We start from the raw sequence: 16291 nt of genomic DNA, 5'->3' as shown, positions 1-16291 counted from the left end.
GTGTCTAATATAGTGCTAGACACACAACACATGATCAATAAATGTTGACTAAGCATTAATATACCTTAAAACAGAAATTCAATAAATGTGTCCCGGTGACCCAAAAGAATAGTGTTTCCCCTCGTGTGTCTAATGAATTATTGAGGGGGGATCTCAGGGCCAGGGCTTTAGAAACTTTTGTCAGTGTCAAACTCAAGGGCACAGCTTTGGCCTGAAGCAGCCTGCCCCAGAGAAGGAAAATTCCGGAAAGGGAACAGGAAGCTGAAGAAATTCTCCTGGACTCAGTTCTTAGAAACATATGCTGCTTAGATGCAAAGTATCCCCCCCGCCCCCCCCCCCAGTACCCCCCCCGCCCCCCCCCCCCGTGACTGCCTCACCCACCTTGAGTCCCAAGCAAGGCAGGGGCCACTTAGAGTCTAAAAGCCAACACTAGCACTGAACTTACCTCTCAGACAAAGGGACAGATCTCAAATGAAAATTCCTATTTCCTAACAGCCATTAATTCCTAAACAGCCATTAAGTTCACCTGGAGTGTGTGACGCACAGCCCAGTACCAGCTCTGCCGTCCTAGACGTCTTTGTGCCTCCTACTCATGATGCTAACCTCATCGTCTGTGACCTAATGCCCGAAGTCTTTAGCTCAAGCCTTGTCTGTGATAGATTCCTTTTCCTTTATCCACAGTGTGTCTTAACCTTGACCCATGGATTTGTCACTGCTGGATGAACTCTTTCATCTGCTTGAGATTCTCTTTTGAACTTGTATTGAACAGCTCCTACTCAGCCTCCAGATACATGTGGTATTTATTCCCTGGGAAGTCAATGCTCATTTTATCCAAACGTTTTAACCAAAGCAATCCAAGTTGATGAAATTATTCTCTAAAAATACTTTTTTGTGGTACTTGCTTATTCAGTATTATGGAACTCATAATATTTTGGCCAAGGGTGAGAAAAATACAGAACTAGAGGAGTATAATGAATAGCCAAGCTTTATGACATACTAACATTTGCCATTTGGATTTTCAATAATTGAATAGATAATCAAAATGGATTTTTATTGTTTAGCATCTCCGCTGCTGGATTATCTATCAGAGACATAAATGCATCTAATTCAATCACATTTATCATATAGGTATATTAATAACACCAGTGTTGCTGTCCTTTGTGTTTTATAGCCAACTGTATGCTTGTCCTCATGAACACAATAAATATAATTTTATAAGAAAAGAGACAAAATTATATAAAGTAAGATGATATCTGCAGATAATGGGATAGAGTTATTAATAGAAACACAGCTTCAGAAAAGAAATTGATTTTAAAATTAACACTGTGGTATAGAAGGCTTTAAAAATTATGTGCCCTAAAGAGAATTAAAATGATTCATGAATGTGTCTTGGCTCTGAAACTCTCTTAAATTTAATAATCTAAATAGCCTGAAAAATAATCCTTGCTATTTTATTCAAAGGTTTGATAAAGAATAGCAAATACAGTATGATCACCACAAAAACCAAATGGTGTTTATTGAGCTTTGGCCTGCTTTTTAAAACATTTTATCAACTACATAACCAATGGAGAAAAAAGGTGACCTTGGACTGGCGAATAAGAGCATTTACCAAGCAAGACTGATGAGCTGAGTTCAACCCAGAGAACCCAACATGGAAAGAGAGAGTTGACTCCTGCAAGTTGCCTTCTAGCCTCTGTGGCTGCCATAGCATCTTTGAGCATGCGTGTACCTTCTAGCCTCCTTGGACACCACAGCATCTTTGAGCATGCGTGTACCTTCTGGCTTCCATAGATGCTACAGCATCTTTGAGCATGCGTGTACTCTGCTCACTTTCTGTCCTTGCATGTTTATTGGGTCAGGACCTGTGTACTCATGCATCTGACTTAGCAGACAAACAGCTCCCTGAGAGGCACTCACTGTACTGCTGAGTATTGGAGAAACAGAGGCACAGATTGTTTCAGTAATTTATCCTAGAATACATAGTTGGAACAATAGAGTCAGAACTCATATTGGGTTGATGCCAGAGCCTGAGCCCTTACTTACTTTATACTGTTTGGGAAAGTATCATAGTTTCTTTCTCTTGAAAGACTTCCCCACTGCACCAGGGCATACAGATCCTGTGTTTTAAAGCAAAGCTCTAGTCATGGGCTGGGGTGCATTTTAGCAAAATCAATCAATCAAACACACACACACACACACAGAAAGAGAGAGAGAGAGAGAGAGAGAGAGAGAGAGAGAGAGAGAGAGAGACGGGGTGGGGGAGAAAAGCAGGGGGAGAGGGAGAGGAATAGAATTCTAAACGCTCTTATCATGTGCACTGTGTTGTAATTGCCTGCTACATTATAGCTGTTTACATGTTAGGTGCCCCAAACTGGTCAACTTGATGGTGAACTTCATGAAAATAAGGTCTTGTTTGTATGTATCATATATTCCTACTGGTTACTCAAACACTGTATTATATCTAACTAATTATTGATTAAGTACTAGATGAATTGAGTGTAGTCATTTAAAATAAATATCAGTAGTCCCCTATTACCACATGGAATGCTTTCCATATTACCTTATTTTCTCCTGGATGTAACATCTGAGAAATGAAACTGAATAAATGGGAAGTCACCCCAGCAAGGTCAGGAAAGGAGCTAATGACAGTCTGGAATTCAGATCCAAATTGTCTGAAAAATGTTTGTTCTGATCATCGACTGCATTCATATACCAGGACTTTATTAGGGCAAGTTATGTTAACAAAATTAATTTTGTTGCAGGGAAGAGTGCTGATAAAAATTCAGTGGAAAGCACCGTGACTATGTCAATGGAATATATAATGTACCTGAGTCTGTGGGGCTGATTCCGAGGGATCTGACTGGCTGATAATTCAACACTTGTTATAGAGAAGTGTCTCATAGAAGAGAATCTAGATAGATCACTCACCTGGGAGAGAGAAAATTAACTTTTAAAGGCATATTGTCTGCAATCCTTCTGGGACTATAGCCTTCTAGAGAAACGGTCTCTGGTTTCCTAGCGCACTCCCAGCAAGGAGAAGTGAAGCTGCTTTCATTTTATTTCTACGATGTAACTTTTGATACAATGGGATGTATTTAAAAATAAGAATTTTGAGCATTCTCGTTTGATCACAAATATCTTGGAAACCGTCTAATCTTTTTTCCCCAAGGCTGTGATCCTATAAACTGTTACTCTTCTCAACCTCCAGTCACTCTGGCTTTGTCCTTTCCTGATCCATCTTTGATTTACCCAAGAAGGAGTTGGTAGAGCTAAGTTCTCAAGAAGAAAGGGATGGTGCCACTGTCCTTTCTCACTAACAGAGGACTCAGCTCAAAAGCAAATGATGCCTTGCTCTGAAGTCTCCACGCCCTTGACGGAGGTGGCCACAATGGGCTCGCCATATCTTTAGTTGCAGGGAATCAATATTTTTGATAGTTTGTATGGACACCATATCACGAGTTAACTGAGTCATCAATATATAGGAACAAGATGGACTTTAGTGAATATGGAGTTAGAAAAAAACTTGGGCTGCTTTAATAATTATATTTAACTACTTTTTTTCTGCATGGTACCATTTCTTAAACGGCTAATACATTTATGTCAGACATCAAAATACAGTCCCATAAATAGAATTATTAATGATGAGGAACTGGAGAGACAGAAGGGAGAAAGAGAAGCTGCTGCAGAATGGGATAGAGCTGAGCAAGGGAGGAACAAGAAAGAAACTGTTGTAACGCCACACAGGATAATTCTCCATCTTCCCAAGGAGGAGGATAAAAATGATAGCCACGGGGAACTGACCAGGAGAACGCCTTTTATGCTCTGTTCCCTTCAACATTATTTATAATGGTGAGCACTCAGAAACAATATAAACGGCCAGCCATTCTGGCTCACTCGTGTGTAAGAACACAGCGAAACGATGAAATGGGGTTGTTGAGAGATATTTAATGATGTGAGAAACATTAATGAGACATTATAAAGAAATAAAACACCAGGTTACAAAACGGCAGATAGAGCATGATGCATGTTAGTCACTGTTCTCGCCGCTGCAATGGACTAGCGGACAGAACAACCCAAAGAAAGGTTTGATTTTACCTTTCGTTTCCGGAGGGGTTGTTGTCTGTCGTGAGGAATTCATGGCGGCAAGAACGTAAAATGTTATATTGCTTCTGTGGTCAGAAAGCAGAGGAAGACAAAATGCAGCGCTCAATCTGCTTCCTCCTTTTTATTCAGTACAGGACTCTAGCTGCTGAGATGGTACCACAAAACTCGGGGTGGATCACCCCTTTTCTGTTTACCGTCTCTGGAGATGCCCTCACAGATACACCCAGAGGTGTTTGTGAAGTGACCCCACATCCAGGGAAGTGACAATGAATTATTTTAATCATCAAAACCCTACCCCTTGTCAACTGCTAAATCATATCATTCTCCTTTCATTTCATCATGAAAGATACATTTAATCTACCTCTACATGTCCCTTTTGTCTTTAGCAGTCCCAAATGATTCAAAAGTTCAAGTTTTTAAGAAGACAATTCAGTATTTAGCTCCAAAGCCCTGCAAAATTAAGAAACAAATCACATGCTTCCAATATACAATGGCACCAAGTATTATATTCACATTCTGAAAATGAGGACCAGGGACAGAGCAAGAAAAGATCAGAGCAAATCAAAAACCAAAACCCAGGAATATACAGACGACAAACAGCAATTCCATGTCTGGCATCTGGGGCTTGGATGGAATCATGTGCGCTCCAGAGGGTTTGAGAGCGACACCTATCCAGCAAACCCAAAGCAAACACTGCCTCTTTCTTAGCCGGAATCTACCCCTTGCCCGCAGCTTTCCTCGGCCGATGTCCCATGGCTGCTTCATCTCCAGCACTCGACGATACCCCTCGCACATGGATGGGCTTCACACACACAGATTCACAAATCCGTCTTTCAGGGCCTCTTAGAGGGATTCTCATCCTTCCACACATTTCTTAGCCTCAGCAACTTTCTGGCATTTTGGTGCAAGACTCCATGACCCTTTCAGCCTGCACCTTCGTGCCAGCTGAACCAGTATCGTGTGGAGGTTTCACGTTCTACTGCTGTTAGTATTCAGGCATCTGTACTGGCCTATCCTTGGGTTTCTGACAGGATACGTCCTCAGCTGTAGCCACTAAGAGCACCCTGAGCACATTCACTAAAAAAAGGGCCCTGCCCACCTCCCATTTCTCTCCTCTTGCGGTCTGTTCCTTTCTCCCTCTCTCTGTCCCTCACTCTCTGCTTTTCTGTCTGTCTCTTCTCTTCTGTTGATCTTGTCCCTGAGACCTGTCTCCCCTCTCCTCTTCCCTCTAATAAAAACTCCTTTCCCCTAATAAAAACTCCTCTATGAGAACTCTGTTGCACAGCGTCTTTCTCTCACACGCTGCCTTTTTTTTTTTTTTTTAAATTACAACCGCTGCATCCCAAGATGTAGCCTGCTCCCCTGGACCAAGGCTGCATGGTTTTCCTATGGCTTACCAGCTGGATCTGAGCAAACAGTTTCTCAGTAATTGTTGTGAATAGGGAACACCTTCAGTTCAGATAGTGTGGGCTCGGGTTCTTTCCTTCCATGTAGCCTTGCATTTCACAAGCACCAGACTCCTCGGAGTGGAGTTAGTTTCTTTAACAATTTCAGATGCGCTGTCCGTGCCCTTCATGGCCATAATTTTGTACCTGCTCATCCTCCACTCCATGTCTTTCTGCTTTCTCCCACAGGAAATCATAGTAAGGGCAATCGGCAGTGGCCATTCAATAATCTGAGCACTGTTCTGTTTGGAAATTTCCTTCACCAATTGTTTTTAATAATTTAATAACTTTTTAATTTAGCCTCAATAATATTATCAGAACAAAGGCAGAATAAAGTCATATGCTTTGCCAGAATGTAGCTTAAGCGGATAGATCCTAGTTACCCTCTGAAACCACATGAGCGGGGCTTCCACCAGCTCCATCTCACTAAGCATCCTAGCTTTTACATTCACACCATAAAGGCCCATTAAGCTCTTCCTACAGAATTCTAGGGCATCTCTAGCCGGGACCTCCAAACGTTTTACACTCCCTTGGCAAACCAGATCTAAAGGCGTGGTAAGTTCTAAGGGCCACATGGTAAGGTGTGTGAGAACCACAGCCCTACCTCCCAGTGCCAGTTTTCTGTATCTGCTGCATTTTCACTGCTGTGGCAAAATGCCTGGCACAGTCAACTGAAAAATGGAGGAACTGATTCTGGATCAGAGTTTGCAAGGGGAAGGCATTGGGCAGGAGCTCAGAGTAGAGGTCACACCAGTCTGTAGTCAGGAAGCAGAGAGGGAGATGCAAACCTGTGCTCAGTCCTCCTTTTCTTAGGAATGAGAAGGAGACCTCTCAGCCCATGAAATAGTGCTACCCGCAGTCGGAATAGCTCTTCCTTCCTTCCACAGTTAAAGTTCTCTGGAAAAGCTCTCACAGAGATGCCCAGAAGGGTGGTTTCTTGGTGATTCTAAATCTAGTCAAGTTACCAGTGAAGATTAATCACAAGTAGAAAAAAATTAGATAAGAAGTCACATGTTTACTTGCACGTAAGTAATATACAGACGGCAAGGATCAGGACCCAAACATCAGTTGCTTTAGGCTATGAGATTGTGGATAGTTCAAATATTCTTCTAGGAGACTGGAGCGGTGGCTCAGATGTTAAAAGCATTGTGTGGTCTTCCAGAGGACCAGGGTTCAATTCCCAACACCTGCATGATGGAGCACAACCACTTTTAACTCTAGATCCAGGGGCTCCAATGTCATCTTATGACTGGCACCAGCATGTATATGGTACACTTACATACATACAGGCAAAACACTCCTATACATAAAAATACAATTAAATAGAAAAATTAATGGTACACCCCATGTTCTGCAGTAGAGAGCCAAAACAAAGTGAGCTCAATGGTCTTTTTATAGACTTTATGTCTCATATCAGTTTGTTTCAAAAATAAAAAAATTCTGTGTTTTTTAATATTTCCCAACTATTTTTATAACTACCATATTTTATCTTTATAATCACAAAATACCAGTAATGATTTGCATTTTTGAGTGAAAAGATGATGATGATGATGTCCAGAAAGAGAACAATGTTTAGCAATAAGACTGGTGAAGAACCCTGAGGCCCAAAATAAAGCAAAGAAAGCCGTCCCTTCCTGAACCCACAATGGAACGCATAGAGTCGTAGACGCCTCCACAGGGTCCAAGCTGAAATCCACAGGCAGGTAATAAACCAGGAAAATGGCTGTCACTTTGAGACATAGCCAAACGCTAGTGAATTAAGCTGCTACTGTGTCTTTCTTCCTCCTCCTCCTTCTCCTCCTCTTCCTCTTTCTCCTCCTCTTTCTTCCCTCCACTCATCTGATTAGGGACTGAACCCAGGGTCGCACACAGGATAACCAGTAGCTCTATCACTGAGCTGCATCCCCAGCCTTAACTTGGCTTCTCATGGTCATGGGCAGCATAAGCTATGGTGGTGCAGAGCTGCTCCCTCCTGGCTCGAAGCTCTGATTCTGCACGTGTTTCTCCAACTTCACATTCAGTGACCACATGTTGGCAGATTGAAGTCAAACATAGTAATATTTAGAACACAGAAATTGGCAAACAATATAGATCAGTGTGTGTGTGTGTGTGTGTGTGTGTGTGTGTGTGTGTGATAGTCTTTCTTTTCATGTTAATTCACACACTACTAAGGACAAAGCCTAAGATAGAAAACTCATGATCCTAAGGAACCCTGGTTCTAAGGAACAGAACCCACTGAATTCTGCGACTCCAACAAGCCATATCCTTAGGAAAAGAGAGAGGCAAGCCCACTCCACAGTCATCACAGAAACAAACCGCCCTTCCTGGAGGGAACTCTAGCATTAATTGTAGTTGGTCGTAATAATAAAGCCCAGACTCCTGGTTGCCCAAGCACAGATACTTTCCATAGAAACATATCCATAACTATGTCCTAAAAATTCACACAAATAGGGAATATCCGTGCATCTAAATATTCTTTGACATGTTGTCAATACTTAATTTTATTTGAGTAATAAGACTGACTTTTTAGTATTTTCATCTTTTCTAATGCTTCAAGGAATTTTTAATGAGAGTATTCAATTGACAATAAAATATAATAAATACTTTTATCAAAGAGGAAAGTCTTTCTACCCAATATAATAACTTTTATGTTAGAGGAATTAGGATCAACAGAGCACCTTTGAAAATGCTAGACACACAGTGGAAGGTTCCTCTGGGTTCCATTTCTCTTCTTGTTTCCAATCAATTAAAGAAAGCTTTTAATTACCCTTTGGAACTTATGCAGATTCTTAAACTAAATTACTGCAGTTTCTTAATTGTATTTAATGATGAATTAATTAGAGATGTGGGACTAGTGAGATTATAATACTGCCAAGATTTATGCTTTTTTCCCATATTGTCTTTGGCAAATACACATTGATAGCGTTTTTGTTTTGTGTATCCTCGAAAGGAAGGAAATCAAAATAAGACTCACTGTTAAGATGAACGCTAACCCTAGAAGACTCTTAGATCCAAAACTTGAACTTGTTGAGGCTTCAGAGAAGTTTCATAACTAAAACCAGTCAAACCCTAGAAAGAAAGAAAAAAACAAACTTGCAAAGTCCAACCTTTGAGCTGAGAAGAGATTATGATTTACCAACTCACAGAAGGGAAACAAAGAGAAAAAATGCAAATGCTCTCATAGAAAGTTGCTTCTGCTTCTGCGAGTGCCGTAGGGGTGTGGTGTCTGTCCATGTGTGTGAGAGGGTGCTTGTGCCTGTATTCACATTTAGAGGCTGGGGGGGAGGACCTGGGGTTCCTGCTTCATCACTCTCTGAATGATGGAGTCTCTTTTTGAGCCCGGAGATAGACTGGCTGGCCAGAAAGCTCCAGGCAGCCTCCATTCTCCTCACAATCCCTCTCCCTGTGCTGGGGTACCAGGTATACACACTACCCAGCCTGGCTTTCTACATGGAGTCTGAGGATTTGAACTCATGCCCTCAAGCTTATGCAATGAGCGCTGGTACCCACTGAGTCATCGCCTCGGCCCTAGTTTAGCTTTTCTGATACAAAACCAAGCTATAATAAGCTGAGGACTGTTTCCTGTTTGAAAGCTGGAACTTGGCTAGGAATAGTTGGCTGAGATCTCCCAGAAACACTGTCACTTGAGTGTTTTGTTGGTTCCCGGCCATATTGATTGTGGTACAACTCATACGCAATGAAATGCGCAGATATTAAGCATTCAGTCTGATCTGTCTTGATGGACAGATTATATAGGCACATGCCTATGTAATCCCTAAACCTGTAAAGATACACAGTTCTTCCATCCCCTCAGAAGCCTCCCAGTGCCCCTTCCTACATCTACCCCAAGCCCGGCATAACCACTGCCTCCTTTCTTTGAGCATGTGATTTCAAAATGTTTTCTGCTGAGCCATTGCCACAGACATATATACTCAGGATAAGTACATCCATAAATTGTTTCAATGTTTTCTATTCTGTTTGTGTGTTTTACGTTTTTTTTTTTTTCTGGAGGGTATTTTGTCTTTGAAAAAAGATTGCTTTCTCTAAGGACGAAGGCTGTCCTGGAACTTTTTGTGTTCCTGCTTCCTCCTCCTGAGATGATGGGAGAGGTTGGATTTTTTTTCCCTAGCCTTCTATTGCATACCACAGTTTGTTTATTACTTTGTCATTTTTGTCAGCCACCTAAGCTGATTGAAGTGTTTAGCTGTGACAAAGAAAGTCGTCGTGAGGCTTGGTGAGCATAGTGTTCAATTATTTTTGGATTAAGTACCTAAATGTGGAATTGCCAAGTTGTGAAGTAAATATATGTCTAACTGTTTTTACAGAATGTTCAGACATTTCTTCAAAATAGTCATAGCCTTTCCTCTCAAGCCACGACTATGCGACACCTCTGCTGCCCCCCCCCCCCTTTGCTAGAGTTCAGCAGCCAGTCTCTCACTTATAGCCATTGTAGGGAAGCGTAATGGGCTGTAATTCTCTTTTCTCAAACGTTCTTTTCTGGTCAGAATATGAGAACAAACTGGCCCTGTGAAACAAATTGGCAAGCACTTATTCTTCTTGTATTTTCTGAAACTGTTGAAAATGTCTACTCTGCTATAAACAACAGTTTTGAAATATTTGACATGAACAAAGCAACTGAGATTCTTCATGTAAACATTTGACATATACTGGGTTATTTTTCTCTAATTATCCTGGTGGCTGCAATGTCCTGCTGCCATGATTTGCACAGCCTTGGGATTGTAGGGAGAGTTGGGGGACCCTCCCCTCAGCATCCAGTCACTCCTCTCAACCAGTTATATGCAGTGCTGCCCTAATTACCTGTGGGCTAAGAGAGAGGAGGAATGGCTTGTTAAGACAGGAATTTTAGTCATGATCTGTTAAGAGAGGCCATGGTAATCAATGAATATTCACCACTAGAACTCGGACAAAGCTTTAAACAAGCAATTAAGATGATCTCTTATAGCCTAGATCGTGAGGCTACAGGATATGGGGTTGTCTGTTGATCTGGAGTTCCTCAGGAAAAGAACTGACAGAAACCCAAACTCTTGACTGAAGAACTTCTGGAAGCCTGAGGAGCAGTACACAGAAGACCCGCAGCATAAAATAACACAGGTGTGGAGGATCAAGCGTGGCCCAGGGATGAGTCTTTACCCCCTCAGACTAAGCAATGTGTATTTCCTACCAACAAAAAAGTTATTCCTAGGGGTGAAGATGGTTTGCTGAGCCAAGGTCTCCCCAGTATCTCAATGTAGTGACTGTACAGGCAGCAGCTATGGCTTTAGGGGCAGTGACAACCCAGGTGTAGCAGTGGGAGGTGGAGCCTCATTTCCTCTTGTCCCTGCATAGGGTGGAGCAGCTTGAGTCGGCTCTGCTGAGTTTACCAAGCAGGAGGAAATACACAAGGAGGTTTCAAGGAAAACTGCCAGGATATAGAGGTGGAACAGCCCAGGGGAAATGAGGAATGTAAAGGGTAAGTTAGCACTTCCTGTCCGTCCATGCTTGGCTGAGTGTTGTAGAATAGTATTGTAAGGTGTGTTACTTTTGTCTGTGCTCTGGAACATTTGTTTGATGATGCAAAGATGTGTTTGATTAAATAAAATTCACTTACGGTCAGGAAGCTGAGTCAGCAGCTAGCTGACAGGAAGTTGTAGGGAAGAACCAGGTGGAGAAGGGTTTTTAAGGAGAGGCAACAAGAGGCACGAAGGCTTCTGGAAACATGCAAGAAGCAGAGGAGATGAGTTACTTGCTTTTCAGCCTCTCCAAGGAGCAGATAGAGTTCCTTAGAGGGACAGAGATTTAGCTAAGTTCCTGTTGTGTGATGTTTTACTATTTTGGCTTTTTAGACTCTTCTGGGGCCACCACTCAGCTCCCAAATAAATCACACACACAGAGGCTTGTTATTACTTATGTCTGCCTGACCTTATCTTGGCTTGTTTCTAACCAGTGTTTCTTAACTTATATTATCCCAAATTTCTTTGGCCTCTAAGCTTTTATCTTTCTCTATTTCTGTATACCTTTCTTTACTTCCTTCTTGTGGCTGGCTGTGTAGCTGGGTGGCTGGGCCATGATGTCCTCCTCCCCTTGCTCTCTTCTCTCAGAGTTCTCCTCCTATTTATACTCTCTGCCTGTCACCCCCTCCTACCCCTGCTCCTGCCTCGCTCTTTGGCCATTTATCTCTTTATTAGGAGCATCAGTTGTTTTAGACAGGCACAGCGACACACCTTCACAGAGTTGAACAAATGCACTGTAAACGAGTCACACACCTGAAAATAATATTCCCCAGCAAGTCCCTTCATAGCTGTGAAAGAGCCAGCGCTGGAGGGAACAGGACTCCCTCAGGCTGACGGAGTGGCAGTTGCTGATTTGGACAGCCATGGTGCAAAAGGCCGTAACAATTTAAAAAGAGAACAGCAGTGGAGTAGACAAGTGGGTGGACTCTTTCCATGAGTACTAGGCCAGGCTCATGTTGGACTTTAGTAGTCTTTGTAGTTCTGAACTTCTGCAATCACCTGAAGCTTGCTAGAAACAGATGGCCAGGGGCATTCAGGGTGCTTCACGGAGGCTATCTTTGTAACATTAATGTTCATTATGGGATGGTAGTTCAGAATGTTGCCCTATTCTGGCTATCCTCTAGGAAAGGGTTTCACTATATAGGTGATATAATGGCCTCGGAGTGTTCTGCAGATTTAGAAACCCATTGTTGAGGCTTGCTAGGGTACCCGAGGGAACAAGCATGAAGTGTCAATTCACAAAGAGGACAAAGGCCAGGTGCCGCTGTGACCTTCTTGGGAGCTTTATGTTTGGGGAAGGCACAGATGTTACCCACCAAGGTGATGGCGAAAAGTCTGCAAGAGCCTGGGTCTGTAAATGTTGAGGCACAAACAAGGGTATCTTGTGGGGAAAAGGGACAGATGCACCCAGAAGTCAAAGTTGTCATTTGAGAATCTTAGAGCTGGGGGCGGGAGCAAGGGTGGCGGTGGAAGGTGATGGTAACTCCCTAGGGTTGGCCACAGAAGCCTAGCCAGACCTCCCTTCTCACAAAGATAAATACTATTGCCCACTGTTGTTGGTTGCATTCCCTAATTGATTGTAAGATTTTATTGCTGCATACGCTGATTGTAGGACTTGGAGAAAAACTAAAACCAAAAAACTAAGACTGACCTGAAGGCCTCCTCTCTGTGAGCTAGCTTCTGTAGTGTCAAAAGTTGCTACTAAGCACACTGGGGAGAGTTAAGCCCAAAATTTCAACCCATCTGTGGATCATGCATGCTTCATGATGGAAGAGGCAGGCAAGAGGTGCTAGCTAGTGCCATAGTAGCAGAAATGGTTATGGAGGGTAGCAGTTTTCTAATCAGACATACACCTACACCATGGGATGGAATTTCCATCTGGGGCTGGAAATTTGTGACTGGAGAAGTCATCGGCTCAGTGGTGACACAGTGGTTATCGTTTAGGTGAGTGATGTACCCGCTGAAATGCTCCCCATACTGGTGTCTGCAATCATGGTTTATTACTGCAGGCTGTGTCTAGCTGGATCGTTTTCTGTTTTCTATTATCCTTTCCCACACTTGTTTTGTATTAGAAGAAATACCGCTAAGACTTGTCAACAACCGTCCTCCAGAGACAAAGAAATGCTGAAAAAGCTTGAGGGGTTTGTACCTCACTGAAATTAGGAGCATAATCAGACATACATGTGCTCCCCTGTCTTAGGCAATGTTTTCTATTGTTGTGAAGAGACGCCATGGCCAGGGCAACACTTAGGAGAGGAAGCGTTTACCTGAGGTTAGCTTCCACTTTCAGAAGATTAGCCGAGTATCCTCATGGTGGGGAGCAAGGTGGTGACCAGACAGACATGGTGCTGGAGAAGGAGCTGTGAGTTCTACATCCAGATCTGCAGCCAGCAGAGGAGAGAGACAGTGGGCCTGGCTTGGACATTTTAAACCTCAAAGTTTAAACCACTCCCAGTGACACCCTTCCTCCAACAAGGCCACACTTTCCAATACTTCTCAATTAGCGCCACTCCCTGATGACTAAGCAGTCATAGATATGAGCCTATGGGGGCCATTATTAGTCAAACCATCATACCCCCCTAGGCTCAGGAGCCTCTCTTTTAGAAGAAAGGAGAACAAAGCCTGTAAAAGCCAGAGGAAGAGGTATTGTCATGGAGGATTATCCTTATGTTCTGATCCCTAAAGATCATCACAGCTAGGTTGTTGACTATAGATCTTCCTCCTTAGACAGAGGGGATAGGAGTTGTTATGGGACCCTCAACTGAGTATCTAACCTCTATGCCCAGATAACTATATGCAATTCTTCTCTAATTAAAGTGGTCTCAGATTGTCTGGTAGGCCATAGACTACATAGTTGGGGAGGGATGAGGGGGAACTATTTCTACACAGCCACAGGGAAGCCATTCCTTCTGGGTGCAGACTTTCCAAAGCAGCTGATTTAAGGTCTTGTCTGCTCATGCCCTAACCCCTCGCCCTGTAATAGGAGGTTGCTTGTGTGTTCCCGGCTACCCAGACTTCTGGAATATCCACACAGAAACTGTATTATTTAAATCACAGCTTGGCCCACTAGCTCTAGATTCTTATTGGCTAACTCTTACATCTTAATTTAACCCATTTCTATTCATCTGTGTATCGCCACAATGGCAGTGGCTTACTGGCAAGGTTTTAGCATGTCTGTTCCAGGTGGCGGCTACATGGCATCTTTTGACTCTGCCTTCTTTCTTCTAGAATTCAATTTAGTTTTCCCTTCCTACCTATATTCTGCCCTGCACAAGCCTAAGACAGTTTCTTTATTAACCAATGGTATTCAGAGCATACAGAGGGGAACCCTACATCATCAGCCATTTTTCTGTAAGCCTCATAAACTCTTGTTTCCTCAGGTAGATATTGGTGGAATTTGATCTTGGTTTGTCTTTGGGACTTCATAAGGAGGGGAACACATGAGGTTTTAGCAACAGGACTGCATCTTCGTCTCTATTTTAGCTGCTTAGACTGGAAACACAAGTTGCTTAGTGGATATCTTCTTGGAAATGAATACATTTCTTTATTACCTTGTGCTTCTCTCCACCATCCAGTAAAGGTGGAAAAGACCCGAGGGGGCAAACTGGCTTCCTGTATGAGGGACTCTCGGCGTTTCTGAGTCACCATGCTAGCTTGTATTTGAGCTTAAAAATATGCAAAAATCATCCTAGATCTGCAGCAACTTCCGCCAGTTCCAGCTGTTCTTTGAGGATGGAGCGGCTGAGCATGTTCTCTTACTTTCTGAGTTTTAGTTTAAGGTTTTGCGTCCTCAGCTCTCTTCTATTGAACTGAAACTGGTTTTTTTATTATTATTTTTTTATTTTATTTTATTTTTTTAATGTTCCAGAGTTTGTTCTTGGCTGGGGCAGCACTTGACAGTCTCTATCCTGTGCCTCAGGTGGAGGTCAAGAACCACAGTACATATCTCATTAGAGAAGACTGTTTCTTACACCTGCTCTACAATATCAAGCTCTTGAGCTAAGTCCATATTACTTCTGTCTCCAGGCAGGACTATGTATGATCTCAAGGGCCCTCAATCTGTTCTTGATGGAGTTGCTTTCAATATAAACGGAAACGTTATGACTACCAGAGAGATTATGTCTACAGTAGGAAGGTTACTCACCTATGCCATAGTCCCTCTCCAATGTCTCTTACCCTGACGTCTGTCATCCTGTCTCCTGCCTTGCAGTCCACTCTGCATGCAGCTAGTTGTTTGATTCTAAACTCAGTGCTGGCCCTGGAGTTCACAGCCTTCACTTACTCTCTGAACTGTTTACGGTAAATTTCCCGATGCCTTATTTCCATAACTCCCTCATTCTAGGTCATAGATGTGCCTTTGTTTTTGGTTTTTAGAGACGGTGGTGTGTATTACAGACTTGCCTCAAACGTATTATATAACTAAGGTTGACTTTGAACTCCTGATCCTCCAGCCTGCTCCCCAAAATGCTGGGACTATAGGCATGTGGCACCACACCGGTTTTGTAAGGTGCTGGTGATAAAACCCAGGGCTTCACGCACGCTAAGTAAGAACTCTATTAACTGATCTGCATCTCCACCTCAGAAGAATAAATGTCTAAAACCTCAAAATTTCCTACTCTGAATTATGCTGTTTAGTATCAGAAAAGTTAACTGAATTAATTTGAGTAAATTGGGGACCCTGGGTTTTGTTGTTGTTGTTTGGTTTTTGTGCACACATTGTCTTGTTCCTGTCATGGGTCCATTCTAGAAGAGTTCAGTGTCCACCTTTCCTCTGTTCTGAAAATCTTCTGGTGTTGGACTTGCCCCTTCAGTGCGATTGGAGTTGCTGTCTGCTCTTCTCCCCCAAACACTGTCTGACCTAGAAATCAATGAGTTTGCAGGAGAACGGTCACAGAAAAGCTCCCGGCTCGTTCCGTGTCACAGCTGAGTCTGACAGGGAACCGCCAATGTCTCCAAAGAATCTTTTGTCTGTCTGTGGTAGAACTCAGATATTTACTTCTGCAAGCAGCCCAGAAGGGAAGCTGGCTGTGAGTGAGAGTCCTCAACCAGTATGCCGTAATCTCTGTCACACACTTTGGTTTATGGCTAGCGAAAGGCAATGATCCCAGATGTGTTCGAGTTGGAAAGAATGTGTAAGCTGCTGACCATTGGTGGCTGGGCACACTTCTCTTTTTTACCTGGTTTTGTCTACAGAACTGGAGGTATATAAATGTTAAGCTCAATGAATTCATA

Source organism: Alexandromys fortis, unplaced genomic scaffold (assembly GCF_014885135.2).
Source record: "Alexandromys fortis isolate MF-2015 unplaced genomic scaffold, M_Fortis_MF-2015_v1.1 scaffold_8_1_9099942, whole genome shotgun sequence".
Classification (NCBI taxonomy): Eukaryota; Metazoa; Chordata; class Mammalia; order Rodentia; family Cricetidae; genus Alexandromys; species Alexandromys fortis.
Note: the sequence above shows the minus strand (reverse complement) of the source record.